At 39.4% G+C, this 17,014-nt stretch overlaps 1 protein-coding gene across 2 annotated transcripts in view; it reads right to left on the bottom strand.

The window, feature by feature from the left end:
• Window positions 1-17,014, bottom strand: part of MTUS2 (microtubule associated scaffold protein 2) — a 589,185-nt gene that overhangs the window by 473,382 nt on the left and 98,789 nt on the right. The window lies entirely within an intron of this gene.

The raw sequence follows: 17,014 nt of genomic DNA, 5'->3' as shown, positions 1-17,014 counted from the left end.
CATATGTTTTATTTAAATTTGGCCTATTTTTTTTTAGCTTTTCTAGTTCTCAGCAGGTGAATTAGTTTGCAGCAAATCAGTCTGCCATTGACAGAAGCATAAATCAAATTTAAATCTTATTTTGAATAGTTACAATATTAAAAATTGATCTTCAACTAGTCATTAACAAAAAGACATTCTTTGGAGTATAAAACAAATACTCAATTTTAAATAATTTTTTAAACATTTGGAAATGCTTTGTTGATGGTTTTTAAGGAATATCTAAACTTTCCCTAAACCTAAACACAGAAACGATTAGTAGTGTAAAAAGCACTCAGCCCCAGAGACATAAGCTACATGAATTAAAATACAAAAATGCCCTTTCATACAAAAAAGAGATATCCTTGAGTATTTCACCTTTTATCTCTCAAGTTAAACAAACAAACAAACAAAAAAAACGAACAGATGAACACAGGGGGAGGAGGGAAAAAGAGAGGGAAGCAAACCATTTAGACTCATAACTACAGAGAACAAACTGAGGGCTGCTGGAGGGTGGTATTTGGAGAGTGGGATAAACAGATGTTGGAGATTAAGGAGGGCACTTGTGATGAGCCCTGGGTGTTACATGTAAGGGATGAATCACTAAATTCTACTCCTGAAACCAATAGTATACTACATGTTAACTAGGTAGAATTTAAATAAAAACTTGAAACAAACAAAAAGAAAGTAAAAGCAAAACAAACAAGAAATTTCCAACTATCTGTTGCTTCCACACGAAAAAAGTACAACAGTGGCTACAAGATATTGACATTTAAAAATTTAACATTTGACAGAAAAGAAATGATGGGATAACATACAGAACAGTAACTGGACACGAGCAAGCCAGACTCTCAGCCCAGCTGAGAAGAGTAGGTTTCAAGAAAGCCAAAGGTACAGGGTGAGACATTTTGAGGGTTGCGAGGAAGATAAAATGCAAATACAGAAACAGACTTGCTTGACAAAGAAGACAGAGATGGGTAAGTGCTGTCCCTGATTACTTTGGTTAGTTCCTCATGAGTCTAGAAATGTCAAATAGAAGGAAAAAAATCACAAGTGTAGAAACCTGATTTCATGCTTTCTCTCTTATTACTGTATACCTATACTATTGAAATAAATGAAGGGTTAATTTGACAAGCACAGCATTAAACTAAGTGTTCACTTTTAGGATTCCCATTTTATTTTATTTTTTTCATTCACATATTTTATTAGCTAGTTTATAAAATTAAAAATAAATGGATAATAAAAAGTCTAATTTTATTCAATGGTAAACAATGAAAAATAAGTCACCTTCCCATTCCCATAGGATTCCCATTTTAAAGTAAATAAAATTATCTCACTCTTCTTTCAATGTCCAAAATGGAAAGTCCTAGTAGCCCAAAGCACTTAGCCCATTGGCTTATTTAATTAGTCTCTGGTGATATAGGTGGCTGGTACAGTTAAGCAAAAATACTTGGCCTTTTTGTGGCTTTCTGCACCTCAATTTCCCCAATAACAAAATCCTTTCTATTTCTAGAACTGAAGATACCATGTAGGATGTTTGGGAGAATCTCATAGTTCTGTACCCTATATGCTAGTAAGAAAAGAAAATGAGGAAAAGTATTTTTAATATAAAATTTTTAATGTTTTTATTTCCTCCAGATTACAACCCCTATAAACTCCAACCCTCTTTGTGATAAAGAGGGCAAGAAAACATTCTCACTTTACCATAATAATCAAAAGAATAGAGAAATCCTTCTCTTGCTAAATCCTTTAGGGAAACACAATATATTTTTAATGAATTCAGTCATGTTTAACAACAAATTAAACTTTAATTTCCCCATTTTTAGTGGCCTCCATGCCCACGGGGTTGGATTAGGGAAACATCTTTATTCCTGGGCATATAAAACCAGTGGATAAACAGGGAGATTTGGGTCAGTGGTTGGCCATCTACAAAAGTTGTCCTTCTTGTAAAAGGATTCAGGTGGCTGAAGTCCCTGGTCTATTCCCAACTTGGTGTATTCTCCCCAAAACATATTCCAAGCCCCTGCCTTTTGTACTAGTGATTAGCAGTCCCAAATACTGGAATCTCTGGTCACAGCAGCCTCCACTGCCCAACTCAGAAACCGTATCCTGCAGCCACAGGGAAAGCAATTGGCTCCTGCACCCAAGGTCACTCTAGGCCATGCTCCCAGGGCACAAGGGTCCACCTTCCCTGGCCCAAAACAGCCAGAAAATTTGGCTTAGTGCCAGGATGATGTCAGCGGTGGAGAGCAAGGGAGTCTATCTCATGGCTTTCTTCTCCTGGGTACCCACTTCATTTTTTTTACCTAAAATCATAAAAAACTACTCCCTTCAATTCTCCTTCGACTGAAACTATTCCTTCCACAACTGTTACAGCCTCCTTAAGGAGAAAAAAAACTGCCTCAGACATAGAAACTCATGTCATATTCTTATAGCACATAGGAACAAAGTGGAACTACCGAGAAAGTGAAATTAGTAACATTAGAAAATATTATCAGATGCGCTCCCCTTGTCCTCCGCTACCCACACTTCCTCCAGTGCAGTCCCACTCAAACGTCCAGGCATTCTGCACCATCTCGTCAGGATTGATATCTCAGAAGAAAACAGAGACAGCCCAGTCCATTCTTGGTCTTTGGGTTTGCAAAGCCTCAGATGACAGAAGAGAACACCTGCTGAGGAAGAGACTAGCCTACCACACCTACACACTCCTTCCACCAATGCTGCAAGACAGGAGAGATTCTCTGTGCTCAGTGAGTCAGAGGGGAGACCAGGAGGGGGTATATACTTGGTTCCTGAGGAAAGTGCTCTGCACTCTTCCTCCCCACAGTCCACACTGGGCACTCGAGGCCTCCAGCAAATGAGCTCACCAGAAGGCCCAAGTGCATGAGGAACGGAAAAGTCCTCAGCACCTCCCCTCCTTAGCTGTGAGCCACAGACATCCCTAAAGACTCCTGGCTACAGGTGCAATTGGAGGCAAAAAGTAGGTCAGAAGAAAAATTAGAGAAATCATTTTTATCTCTGAGTAAAATATGCAGCCAAGGGAGACCTGCATTACAATAGTAAAAAGAAAAAAAAAGTTACAAATCAAGTTGACTTGCAGACTTGTCAGAGGGGCTGGGGCTGGGGAAGGTGTCAGAATGTTGGTGCGCTCCCCCTACTTCCCTGTTAACATCACAGACCCCCGTGAGCATCACCACATCTCACAAAATCTCTGTAGGGACTACAAAGGAGCACAGTGGGAAGTAAGGTCAAGTCAGAGTCACTCTCTTTATTTCCCTAATACAAAATCTGGCCTAAAAAAAAAAAAATCATGTCTGGTCTTGGGGCATTTCCCAGAAACCAAGCAAAGGCAATGATAAGCATGTTAACTCCACCTCAGCATCCAAACATTTGGAACATTACAGGAGAAGATTGTCAGAAAGCGATCTGGGGAAACTTAAGGAAAGGGCTTGCCAGGAACAGCACAAAACTCAAGAACTTAATCAGAAGGGGACAGCATGTGATAATTACTGCTGTCAGTAGGGTAACTTCTACAACTCCATAAATGTCTTCAAGAGAACTTATCTACAGAATTTTTAAACCCAATCGAAAACAAGTGCTGGGGAGGATGCCAAACTACTTAGAACTATCACACGGTGCTGACGAGGGTATAAATTGGAATAACCACTTTCAAGAACGGTTTGTCAGTATCTCCTAAAACAAAACATATGTGCACCCTACAATGAAGCCATCTCACTCCTGAGTGTATTCAAAGAGATGCCAGTACTTACATTCACCAAAAAAAAAAAATGTACGAAAATGTTTATAATGCATTATGCAAAACAGCCAAAAGATTGGAAACAATCCAAATGTCCCTCAACAGCAGAATGGATAAAGTGCAGACTATTCATACTTCACAGTAATGAAGAAAAAAACTGCCATATGCTGCCAACACAATGTTCAGCAAAAGAAGCCAGACACGTAAGAGTGTATACTCTATGATTCCACTAGTATGAAGTTCAAGCACAGAGAAGACAATTCTATAGCGATAGAATAGTGGTTACCTTGAAGCGGGGAAAGGATGGGCACCGGGGAGCTGCTAGAGTGCTGGAAATATTGTGTATCTTGATGTGGATACTAGTTACACAGATTTATGCATATGTCAAAATTCACTATGCCATTCCTTCAAGCTCCGTGCATACAGGGGCACCTGGGTGGCTCAGTGGGTTAAAGCCTCTGCCTTCGGCTCAGGTCATGATCTCAGGGTCCTGGGATCGAGCCCCACATCAGGTTCTCTGCTCAGTGGGGAGCCTGCTTCCTCCTCTCTCTCTCTGCCTGCCTCTCTGCTTACTTGTGATCTCTCTGTCAAATAAATAAATAAAAAATCTTTAAAAAAAAAAAAGACTCAATACAAAAGTAAACTTTTAAAAACACCAGTCACATAACATATTCACCACTAAGATGGCCTGCTATCAGCAACATTAAACAGTACCTGTGACCTAACAGTATGATGGTGAGGGAATCAGAAAGGGCCCTTCTCTCTAGAAATACAAACTAGAAAACAGACACAAACATGAACATGCAAAACCACTTAAGGAGTACACAAGAGGGAGAGAACATGTGAAAACAGGATGCAATGGAGGGGATAAACTTTTAGCAATCAATATATCTCCATTATGTACATTAGGCTGACTTTTGTACCACAGTGCACAATTAATCTATTGTTTACAGGCATGTGTAATAGATTTATTTCATTTTCTGGCAAGAACTTTAACTTAATTATGGTATATGGTAGAAGAATGAGGTCTAGTTCTGTTAACTCCACTCCTGGGAAATGTCATCTGATAACATAAAATGCATGCACATAAAAGCCTTCAGCATTTGTTGCATTTAAAATTTATATCAATAATTTCCCATTTCATTAATCTAATTGACTAACAGTTACCCAAGCATGAAGTCAAGACATCATGAGTCAATTTCTGCCCGAGAATCCCATATAAACTGCATCTCACAGAACAGCGGTCACCATCATCTGGGAAAGATTTCCCTGAAGGTGCAGCCCAGGGAGCAGAGATCATAAAAAGATCTCTGGATCAGACAAGTGTGTGGCCTCAGTGAAATGACTTATTACCCTGAACCTTGATTTTCTTGTTTGCTAAACGGTGGGAAATAACACACATCTTTAAAGAGTTACTGTACAAATGAAACAAGGTAGCAGTTCCAGGACTCTAAACTCCATGTCAGCAGGTCCCAGGTCTGTTTTGCTTCAACTCGGTGTGTCCAGTACAGTCACACAACAGAAATCCCATAAACGTGTGTCACAATGGTTAATTTTGTGTGTCAACCTGGCTAGGCTATGGCACCCTGTTGTTTGGTCAAACACCAGTCTAGATGTGGCCGTGAAAGAACATTTTTTGGTATGGTTAATATCTGTGATCAGTTGAGTTAAGGAAAGCAGCTTACACATAACGTGGGTGGGCTTCCTCCAATCACTTGAAGGCTTTAAGGGTAAAGACAGGTTTCTCAGCACGGAAGAAATTCCATCCCCCGACTGCAAGAGAAACCCTGCCCTACAGATTGCAGACTTGCCAGTCCCCATGGTCCAGAGCCAATTTCTTAAAACAAATAAACCAGAGGAGAGAGACAAGATGGCAGAGGGGTAGGGAACCTCATTGCCACTGGCCCCCTGAATTGAGCTGGATATCTACCAAACCATCCTGAATACCCATGAAATCAGCGTGAGATTGGCAGCTTCCAACACTCCAGATTTTCCTGGGTTCATCTTGCCTGAGTCGTGGTTGATATTTTGGACTTTGTACATTCCCTCAACCATCCCTCAAGAGAATGACTAGGAGGAGGAACTCCCAACAAAGGAAAGGACCAGAGACAATGGCCTCTGCCATAGACTTAATGGATATGGATCTAAGGAAGATGTCAGAAAAAGACTTCAGAGTAACATTTATAAAGTTGTTATTTAGGTTGAGAAAAGTACTAGAAACAGTATAGAATCTCTAAGGGCAGAATGTAGAGCTGCTGTCGCCAAAATTAAAAATGCTGTGAAGGAGACGCCGTCTAAACTGGATACTCTGAATGCCAGGGTAAATGAGAAAGAAGAACAAATTAGTGATCTAGAAGACAAGCTGATAGAAAGGAAGGAAGTCAAGAATGATAAACAACTAAAACTCATGAGATCAGAAGTAGAGAGATCAATGACATCATGAAACATTTAAAGTCAGAATTATTGGGATCCCTGTGGGGGTGGAGAGAGAGAGAGGATAAGGACGTATACCTGAGCAGGCCATGGCTGAGAACTTACCTAATCGGGGAAGAAAAGAAGGATCCATGTCCAAGAGGCAGAGACGACCCCTCCCAACATAAATAAAAACAGACCAACTCCCCAGTATGTAATAGTAAAACTTGCTAATCTTAGAGCCAAGGCAGCTATCCTGAGAGCAGCTAGGGGGAAGAGATGTCTTACCTATGGAGTGAGGAACATCAGAATAACACTAGACCTGTCCACAGAGACCAGGCAAGCCAGAAGGGGCTGGTAAGATATAATCAGAGTACTAAATGAGATAACATGCAACTAAGAATACTTTATCGAGCAGGGCTGTCATTCAGAATGGATGGAGAGACAAATAACTTCCAGGACAGGCAGAAACTGAAAGGATATGTGACCACCCAAGCCAGCGGCGGGGGGGGGGGGGGGGGGGTCTATAAAAGAAAAAGACCCCAAGAGTAATATAGACTGGAAAGTAACAGAGATAATCTACAGAAACAGGGACTTCACAGGCAATATGATGTCACTAGATTCATACCTTTCAACAGTTACTCTCAACGTGAACAGCCTGAAAAATGAAATGGTACAGGGTTTCAGATTGGATAAAAAGACAGGACCCATCCATATGCTGCCTACAAGAGACTCATTCTGAACCTAAAGACACCTCCAGATTGAAAGTAAGGGGACGGAGAACCATTTATCATGCAAATGGACCTCAAAAGAAACCTGAGGTAGCAATTCTCATATCAGACAAATTGGATTTTTAAACCAAAGACTATAGTAAGAGATGTAAAGGAACACTATTATCATACTTAAAGGGTCTATCCCACAGGAAAATCTAACAATTTTAAGTATCTATGCCCCCAACATGACAGCAGCCAACTACATAAGCCAACTGTTAACCAAAATAAAGAATCACATTGATAATAATACATTAATAGTAGGAGACCTCTCAGCAATGGACAGGTCATCTAAGCAGAAGATTAACAAAGAAACAAGAGATTTGAATGACACATTGGACCAGATGGACTTTGTAGATATAAAACATTCCACCCTAAAACAACATAATACTCATTCTTCTTGAATGCACATGGAACTTCCTCCAGAATAGATAACATACTTGGTCCCAAATCAGGTCTCAACCAATACCAAAGATTGAGATTATTCCCTGCATGTTATCAGACCAAAATGCCTTGAAACTGGAACTCAATCACAAGAAAAAATTTGGAAGGAATTCAAACAACACGTGGAAGTTAAAGAACATCCTACTAAAGAATGACTGGGTCAACCAGGAAATTCAGGAAGAACTTGAACAAGTCATGGAAACTAATGAGAATGTAAGCATTCTCTCTAGAACCTATGTAATACTGCAAAGGCTGTCTTTTCAACAATGTGGCAGGATACAAATCAAAACCACAATGAGATATCACCTTACACCAGTTAAAATGGCAAAAATTAACAAGACAGGAAACAACAAGTGTTGGCGAGGGTGTGGAGAAAGGGGACTCCTCTTACACTGTTGGTGGGAATGCAAGCTGGTACAGCCACTCCAGAAAACAGGATGGAGGTTCCTCAAGACATTAAAAAGAGAGCTACCCTATGACCCAGGAATTGCACTACTAGGTATTTACCCCAAAGATACAGGTGTAGTGAGAAGGAGCACATGCACTCCAGTGTTCATAGCAGCAATGTCCACAATAGCCAAACTGTGGAAATAGCTGAGAGGCCCTCCAACAGATGAATGGATAAAAGAAGATGTGATTCATATATACAATGGAATATTACTCAGCCATCACAAAGAATGAATACCTACCATTTGCATCGACATGGATGGAACCGGAGAGGATTAACCTAAGTCAAATAAGTCAAGCAGAGAAACAATTACAGGGTTTCACTTATATGTAGACTATAAGGAATAGTGTAGAGAGCCAGGGGGAAGGGACGGAAAACTGAAAGGGGAGAAATTGGAGAGGGAGATGAACAATGAGAGACTATGGACTCTAGGAAACAAACTGAAGGTTTCGGGGTGGGGGGATGGGGTCACCAGGTGATGGGCACTAAGGAGGGCACATTTTGTGATGAACATTGGGTTTTATACACAACTAGTGAATCATTGAACACTACATCAAAAACTAATGATGTACTATACAGTGGCTAACTGAACATAATAAAAAAAATGAACAATTAAAAAAAAAACAAACCAATCAATCAATCATGAGAGAGAGAAAGGGGAGAAACTGCTATCTCTCATCGACTCTGCTTCTCTGAAGAACCACGACCAAGACACACATTGAATGAACATAAAGCACCTAGAACAAAAGTTAGTCTGCATCATAAAAACAATACAATGTTAGAACCTTACCTTTCTACCACTTCACTGGGTTAATTCTCCACTGTGCAGAAATTGTGCCCTTATTTTGCATGTGTATCTCATGTTTTAATTATTAAAAACAGCTGCAATGTACTGATTGCCTGCTGACTAGGAAGTGAGCACCGTACTGTCAAGATTGTTTTATTTTGGGCACAGAACAACACTGTGAAAGGCAGGTAATTCTAGACTTGTTTTACGGACGTTGACACAAGCACGGAGTGTTAGCTCTCAACTGCCACAGTAATACTACAGCATAAGTCCCCAGATCTCAGTGGCTTAGGACCCCCATTTATTTTCTCATCCATGTGCCCATGGCTGCAGTGGCTCCTGCAGGCCCCAGGTTCAGTGGGTGGGTCCACTGTGTCACCCCACGCCACATTCTTCTCAGCACTCATCACCCAAACACGAGCCCAGGCACGCAAGTGCATTCAAGTCTCTATCTGCTTTCCACTTGCTGATGCTTCACTAGCCAAGGCAAATCATATTGGCTGGGCCCAAGGTCAAGGACAACGGAGGGCTATGTTCCAACAACACACAGCCACAGTCCAAAAGTATAATGCAGCAACAGCAGGTGAAATGTTGGGCTCAATTATCCCATCTACCATCATTACCTTGTCCAAAGTCATAGGGCAGCCAGTTAAAAAGGACACTGGTCCATCAGACTCTAGATCTGCCTACCTGATAGTTGTAGTTCTTCTAGGACAAATGGCTCTAAAAAGGCAGTGATTCTCAACCTCACTAACAGGAGCTGTTGCAATTACGTGTATACGGTTTTCAGCCAGCAATGGCCCATCAGACATCCTCCATCCGCAATCCCATGGGTGCCTTATGGTCATTAATAGGTGTGCCATCCCTCAAGTGTGCTGGCACTAATACTAACCACCATTAACTGTTCCCAACCAATTAAAAATGTTCACACTCTACTCTACTCCAGTCCATGATCCAGGTAGAATTCTACTCAGGAAACAAGGCAGGTAGTCAAAAAATCAATGACTGCTCTAAACTAAAGGTCCCTGGTCTTATTCAAACATATCAGTGCCCCAAGAGGTTTAAAAAAAATCCCTTAGATACATATTACATTTTTCTTCGTCAAGTGAACAGCCATTTCCCTATACACTTCTTCCATAGTAACCTTCGGTTCATACCCAAACAGAAGGACCCCAAACTCTGAATCTGCCCAGTTAGGACACAGAAGCACTATGGAAGATCATGACTTGCTTTCGTTCCTGGCCCCAAAGAGAGAGAGTGAGGCACACAGAGCTCCACCTCACCACACAATACAATGTTCCCAAGCCAACCCCAGGATAACAACCCATGGATCCCACCCGGCTTCCAGGGAAGGCCCTCAGTCTACCTACAGGATTAATGACAAGAAAATCGATGCTGTAACTGTTCAGTCATGCCCAGACAGCCACATTTTAGTGGACAAAACACAATACCGGTTTTCTCAAAGACAATCTTCTCTTTAATAGATGATGTATTACAAACACACCTACTTTTACTACTTCAGACTAAAAAGAAGTTATCCTGAAGAAGAGAAAATTGAAGACCACAGCTCACAAACCTCTTTTTCCTGGAAAGTTTCTCATATAAAAAAGAGATGACTCATGATTGACATAGACCATCCAGAACTCAGTGCCATCTGGGATTATGCTCTCTCCCCTCCACTCCCTGCCCTGCCCCCTCATCCCTTCATCTCAGACTTCTTGTTCTGTTCTCCCTGCCTGTCTTCCCTCCTCGTCCATCCAACTTTCCCCTGCCCAGCTCACCAGACCTTTCTTCATGAAGCCCTATCCAGATCATGAAACTGTCACCCTCAAAAGCACATGATGGCTCCCTAATCCTTATACATGCCTCCCTCTAGACCCTGTGTTTCTCCAGAATCAGCTGCCCAAAGAACAGGCGTTGTGTCTACCGTGACCACCACCATGGCCCACACCCAGAAGGTGATGAGAAGTGTTATAGTGACCAAGCCTGGGTTTCCAGACTCAGTTCCTACTAAATAAAGTTCCCTCTCATACACCCTGACCAAGTTCTGCTGCTCCCTAAATGCAGCACACCCCCACCTCTTTGCTCACCCTGGGCACTCAGCCTAGAAGGATATTTCCACCTATTTTCTATGCATTAAAATCCTTATTTCAGGTCAAGCTCATATGTCAAGTTTCTGGACTTCTCAGATTTTTCCACTGAAATCATTTTTTTTTAAAGATTTTATTTATTTATTTGACAGACAGAGATCACAAGCAGGCAGAGAGGCAGGCAGAGAGAGAGGAGGAAGCAGGCTCCCTGCTGAGCAGAGAGCCCGATGCGGGGCTCGATCCCAGGACCCTGAGATCATGACCTGAGCCGAAGGCAGCGGCTTAACCCACTGAGCCACCCAGGTGCCCCTCCACTGAAATCATTTTATCTCTGTCTGGAACTAATCTCCTAGTGCTTTGTACTATTGTTTATCTGTCTGCCTCTTCCATTATAGAGAACTTAAAAGCAGCACTTTAAAAAAAATACATCTTTGTATCTTCCTTGTGTTTAGCACAGCAATTCAAAGACAGTAACACTTACAAAATTTTGTTAAATCTTAGGCTGCTGCAAAACTCATAAATTATGCTTCTATGTACACCAACCAAAAAATATTCACATGCTATACATGCTGTACGTTTACATTAGAGAAAAATTCATGACTATAAACACCATAACACCTAGTTATATCCCACAAGTATAATAAAATCATGATTATCTGGTATCTCCTAGTCCCCAATATCCTAGTAAAACAAGAATCTAATGAACTAACAAAGATCAGAATCCCATTTATACCCACACTGCAACAACAAACAAATGAATAGTATACACAAAACTAAAAAAGCTCAAATGGTCTACAGAAATCATATTCCAGAATAAATTACACTATTGTTACTTCAGCAACTGAACAATTTCACTGGTATAAATCTCTTACATCAGATTTCACATTTTGCATTACAAATTGCACATAAAATTTTCAGTACATTTTCGTAAAGATGATTTGTGGGGATTTCTTAGCAAAATTTTGAATATTTAATAGATGACTGAGAAAAACTGTTTTCATTAAAGAGGTTAATTCAGAATGCATAATCAAGTACAAAATTAATTCTATATTTTTAAAAATAACTTAGAAAAAGAAACCACCATTAGACAATAAGATGGCTGGCTGCTAGCTTCTACACCATCCGTGACTAAGTTTATGGGATTAAAATGTGAAGGGGAATTTACCTAATTAAAATTAAGTACAACTTGTCTTATTTGATTAGCTCTCTCCTTCACACTCTTGGGCCCCATAACTAAATGCCCTGCTGATTGCTCTTATACATAGCTGTCATTTTAATGGAAATAATACTTCAGTAAATTCAGAATATTTCTGTCCACTTCCAATTGTTAATCCATGTCAATCTCATTTAACAACCAGAAAAGCCATTATGAACTTGTCAGCACTTTAATTTCCCTAAATGAATTTAATTGATTTTTTATTACTCATTTGGCATTAACATCATCTTCTCTGAATAATGAAGTACAACAAAATTAGCTGTCATAAATGCCCACTATGTTTAAACCATACATTTTAGAAACACATTAGATAGGGATTTGTGTTTTCAACAACTTGCCTCCAACTTGACTGTTAGGACGAAGAACATAATGATGAGAATCTGAGAATGTCTGCCCTTGGGAAGGAAGTGGGAAGGCAGGCTATCAGATGTGGGAAAGACAGGAACCAAAACAAGGCACTGTCAACTCAGGAAGGACAACATGGCAACAAGCTGAACATTAGTACACAGCATTTGTATAACTCATCCAGAGTATCAAGATCTTGGTGATAAATAACAACGCCAAGGTGGTTTTCTCTTCATTTTAATTCCCACAATCATATCTACTTTCTTTTGGTTTTATAATACTAATAACTATGCACCACAAGAAAAACACCCAGTATATGTTTGCTATTAGCAACATATTGTTCTAAGTGCTTTGCATACATTGTTCCATTTCTTGCTCGCTCTTAACACATTTATATATTTCTGCAGTGAATATACAGAAAAGTGAGAAATCAGAGGTGAAGTACCTTGCCCAAGGCCTGAAATTTGTAAACAGTGGAACCAGGATTCAATGCCATGCCCTGGACTCAGATCTGGGTCCTTAACAGCAAAGTACAACTGCCTTCACCAGTGTGAGAGGTCCTTGGCGTAGGGAGAACAAGACCCACCACAGAGAGATGGAGTCCCACGAAGCTGCCCAGATGGCCATTAGGATTTAGAAAATATAGTACTATATTTCATAAATGTGTAAGTACCTTAAAAGTAGCCTACAACTAGTATTTCTTCCTAAAGTACAATTAACTGTCACTTCTTAAATTATTTTAAATGGCATTATATGTTCATACACAATAGCATCAAACTCATTTTCATTTATTCAATGAAAATATCAGTCTTACATAAAACAGAAAATACAGGACATTAATCCAGAATGCATCAACTGTTCCATTGTTAAATGAGTAGAGGCAGAATCAATGTATTTCAAATTCTCTTCTTGAGGGAATTTCAATCCTATTGACTTCTGCAAAGTTAGGGATGGTCAACAGCTTTCTGTGTCAGAATAATTAAGCACAACATTCTGATTCTGAGTAAAAAGCAAAACTGATCCAGAATTGCCTTGTTTGACCAAATCGTGCTATGACCAAAATGCAGCCAAGGCATCTCTCATCTCCTTCTCATCTCAGCATTAGAAAGAGGATCTAAGATAAGTAACAGAAATAAAATCCTTTCCTTTGAATTAAAGTGTATAATGAAATCAATCTTACTAATGGAGCACATCTTGCCTAACAAGACAAATGTGATGCTGGTTTATCTTTCCAAGTAGCAGGCAATGTATGCGCCCTTTTTTACAGGAAAGATGGCCATCAGGTAAAGATCTCATCTGCTCCTCTACTAATTTTGACTAATCTTAAAGTGATTTCTATACATTTTCCACTCCTTTTCAGTGCCCAAAGTACAAGAATTACCTCAAAATAATCTAAAGATTCTCCCTTGACAGAGGGCTACTGGGCACTGCTTCAAGTGACTGAAACTGGGAGACCAGATGGCCACCATACTCCCCTTCAGCCAGGACAAGCACTGACCACAAGCATGGTGCCAGAGAGGAAAGGGCAGTGCCAACCTAGCCCACCATCCCCACAGAGGGGCAGCAGACCTCCCTCTCCTTTATTCCCAATACATATGGACTTAAACTTTTGTTTTTATATTTTTATAATGAAATGACTACACCAGCAAAATAAATTCAGTCTACTAGAGCTGTCACCTTGGTCAAATACAGCCAGGCTCCATAAGTTTGTATCCAGGAACAAGAGGATACTGTTTGACTGCAGAATTGCTCTCACAGGTTTTCAAACAAAAAGAGGGAAAAACAAAACAGAAAAAAAATGAAAGATAAACAAAAAAATACATGAGTCTGGACAAGATGGCACAGTCTCATTTCTCCTTGCCCCTCCCCACTAAATATGAGTTATGTAAGGACTTTTTGTAAGGACTTAATAATTCCCGAGAATTAAAAAAGGGGAGAAAATTCCATTTGATCAACTTAATTCCTTTTTTTATCTTCCCTCCCTTGTTCCCCTTCCCTTCACCCTCTTTTCCAAGCTGTTTTGCTTTGCAGTGTGTTACTGGTAATGAACCCTGGAAATGAAGCAAAGGTCACCCAAAGCAGAATGTTGAAAGGTGTACAAAAGGAGGTAGATGCTTAGGGACCCTAGGACTGAAGGAACAACAGAGCGTCAGAGTGCCTTAGGATCCCCCATCCAAAAGCAGAAGGCAGCCCAGACCTGGCATTTCCTGATTTTCAATCTAGCAACAGAGGGCAACCCATGTAGATTTATTCCTCCCCTGAATCACAAGGGAATCCTACTGACAACACCATGTGAGCCAGGCAAGGGGGACAGATAGAAACCCCTGCAGACAGTAAATGGCCAGGGGAAGCATTCTTCTCCCAGTTAGGCAAGAATATAACCTCCACTGAGAAACATTGGGGGGGGGGGGGGGGATGGGGTGATACCTTCAATAACGGTGATTCTACTACAGAAGGTGCCTAGGAAGCATCTTTTCCTCTGAGGGCCCAGGATTCCCCTCTCCCACTAGTGGGACAGGGGGCCAGGAACCATGGGCAAGAAGGATCCCTCCACAACAATATCAAGCCTGGGAAGTACTCTACATCCCCACAGAGAGGGGATCCTACCACCACAAGTCATCTAGCATGAAAGGCTACTTTGTTCCCATGCACTGAGAGACACAGTGCATCTGGAAAGCAGCAGTAAAAAGGATCTCAAGACAATAAACAGCCAGGCAGAGGAAACATCACTGTCCCCATGAACCAGAAACACTCTTCTTCCATCTAGAGGTAAAAAGTGGGCTGATCTGACTAAGCAACTTCCACCTCCTCAGGCAGCACCAGCAGGGACCAGTGGGAGTCCCAGTGGCACGAGATACACCAAGCATGCTTAAGAATTAAATTACCATTGGAACAGAGCCCACAGAAGTAGGCCAGGATCTGTGTACTAAACCTAAAAAGCATGACTGCCTTCCAAAATAAAATACTTAAATAGAATTGAGAGAATTTTAACAAAATAGCCTAAACATCCAAAATACAATTGAAAATCACTCATCACTCCAAGAATCAGCAAAACTGCAACTTGATTTGAGAAAATACAACCAACTGGCATAAACACTGAGATAAATAATATGTTGGAATTATCTGTCAAGGATTATAAATAAGCTATCATAAAAAATGCTTCGGCTAGCTACTACACATTTTCTTTAAAAGAAATGAAAAAATAGAATTGAAAAATGTAATAACAAATAAAAAACCCAATGGATGGGCTCAATAATAAAGTGGAATGACAGAGAAAAGAAACAGTGAACTTAAGGATGAACAAAAAAATCTACCCAGTTGTAACATAGAGAACGTAATCTGAAAAAAAATTAGCAGAGCCTCAGACACCTGTGGGACAATAAGAAAAGATCCACCAATCCTATCTTTTGGAGTTCCAGAAGGAAAAGAGAAAGAGAGCAGATTGAAAGAGTATTTGAAGAAATAATGACTAACAACATCCCACATTTGGAATCTACAGAATTGAAGAAGCTGATGAATTCCAAACAGGGTAAACACAAAGGAATCCTCACCAAAACATATCACAGATTTTCTCAAAACTAAATACAAAGAAAAATCTTGAAAGCAACCAGAGATAAACAATAGTACCTATGGGGAAATACCAATTCAGTGTTATTCATCTGAAAACAGGGAGGTCAGAAGGAAAAGGCCCAATGTTTTCAAGTACTGAAAGAAAGGAGCAGTCAATAACAAATTCTTTATCTAGAAAAACTCTCCTTCAGGAATGAAAGATAAATAGACATTCTCAAATGAAGGAAAATTAAAACAATTCATTGCTAAAAGACCTATTCTTAAAGAATAGCTAAAGGAGGTTCTTCATACAAAGGAAATCATGAAGTCATAAAAGAAGATATCTTAGATGAAATGGACCCAGTTTCCAAAATCCACAAACTACCACAACTCACCCAATATGAAAGAGATTATTTGGAGAATGCTATAACTATTGAAGGGTTTAATTCATAATGACAAGACCTCCCAAAAAGGAATCATCAGGCCCAGGTGGTTTCATTGGAGAATTCTATCAAATGTTTAAAGAATTTTATATAATTTTTATTTTTTATATAACTTTTATATAATAATATATATAATATATATTATATTTTATATATATATTTATATTTATATATTTATATATATAATATACATTTAATTTTTATATATTTATATATTTAAATATATATTTAATATATTTAATATATTATCTATAATATATTAAATATATTAAATATATATTTAATTTTAATATATATATTTACATATATTTTATATGATAATTTATATATTTATATAATTTTATATAATCTCTTTCAGAAAGTAGAAAATAAGAGAACACTTTCTAGCTCATTTTAAGAAACCAGTCTTTCCTGATATCAAAACCAGATAGTACAAAAGAAAAAAGAAAAAAAAAGCAAACAAACCCCAAAACTACAGACCAATCTCTGTCATAAATATAATTATAAGACTCCTCAACAAAATGCTGGCAAATTTAATCCAACAGTATACAAAAGAATTCACACCATGACAAAGTTGGATTTATTCCAAGTATGAAAAGCTGACTGAACATTTGAAAAATCAATCAATGTAATCCACTACATATACAGCCTAAGGAAGAAAAGCCATACCAATTGATGTAAAAAAAAAAAAAAAAAAAAGCATTTGACAAAGTTCATTCTTGATAAAAGCTCTCA

The sequence above is a fragment of the Lutra lutra genome, chromosome 3, assembly GCF_902655055.1.
Source record: "Lutra lutra chromosome 3, mLutLut1.2, whole genome shotgun sequence".
NCBI lineage: Eukaryota > Metazoa > Chordata > Mammalia > Carnivora > Mustelidae > Lutra > Lutra lutra.
The sequence above is the reverse complement of the archived record's forward strand: the minus strand, read 5'-3'. Positions and strand labels throughout refer to the sequence as shown.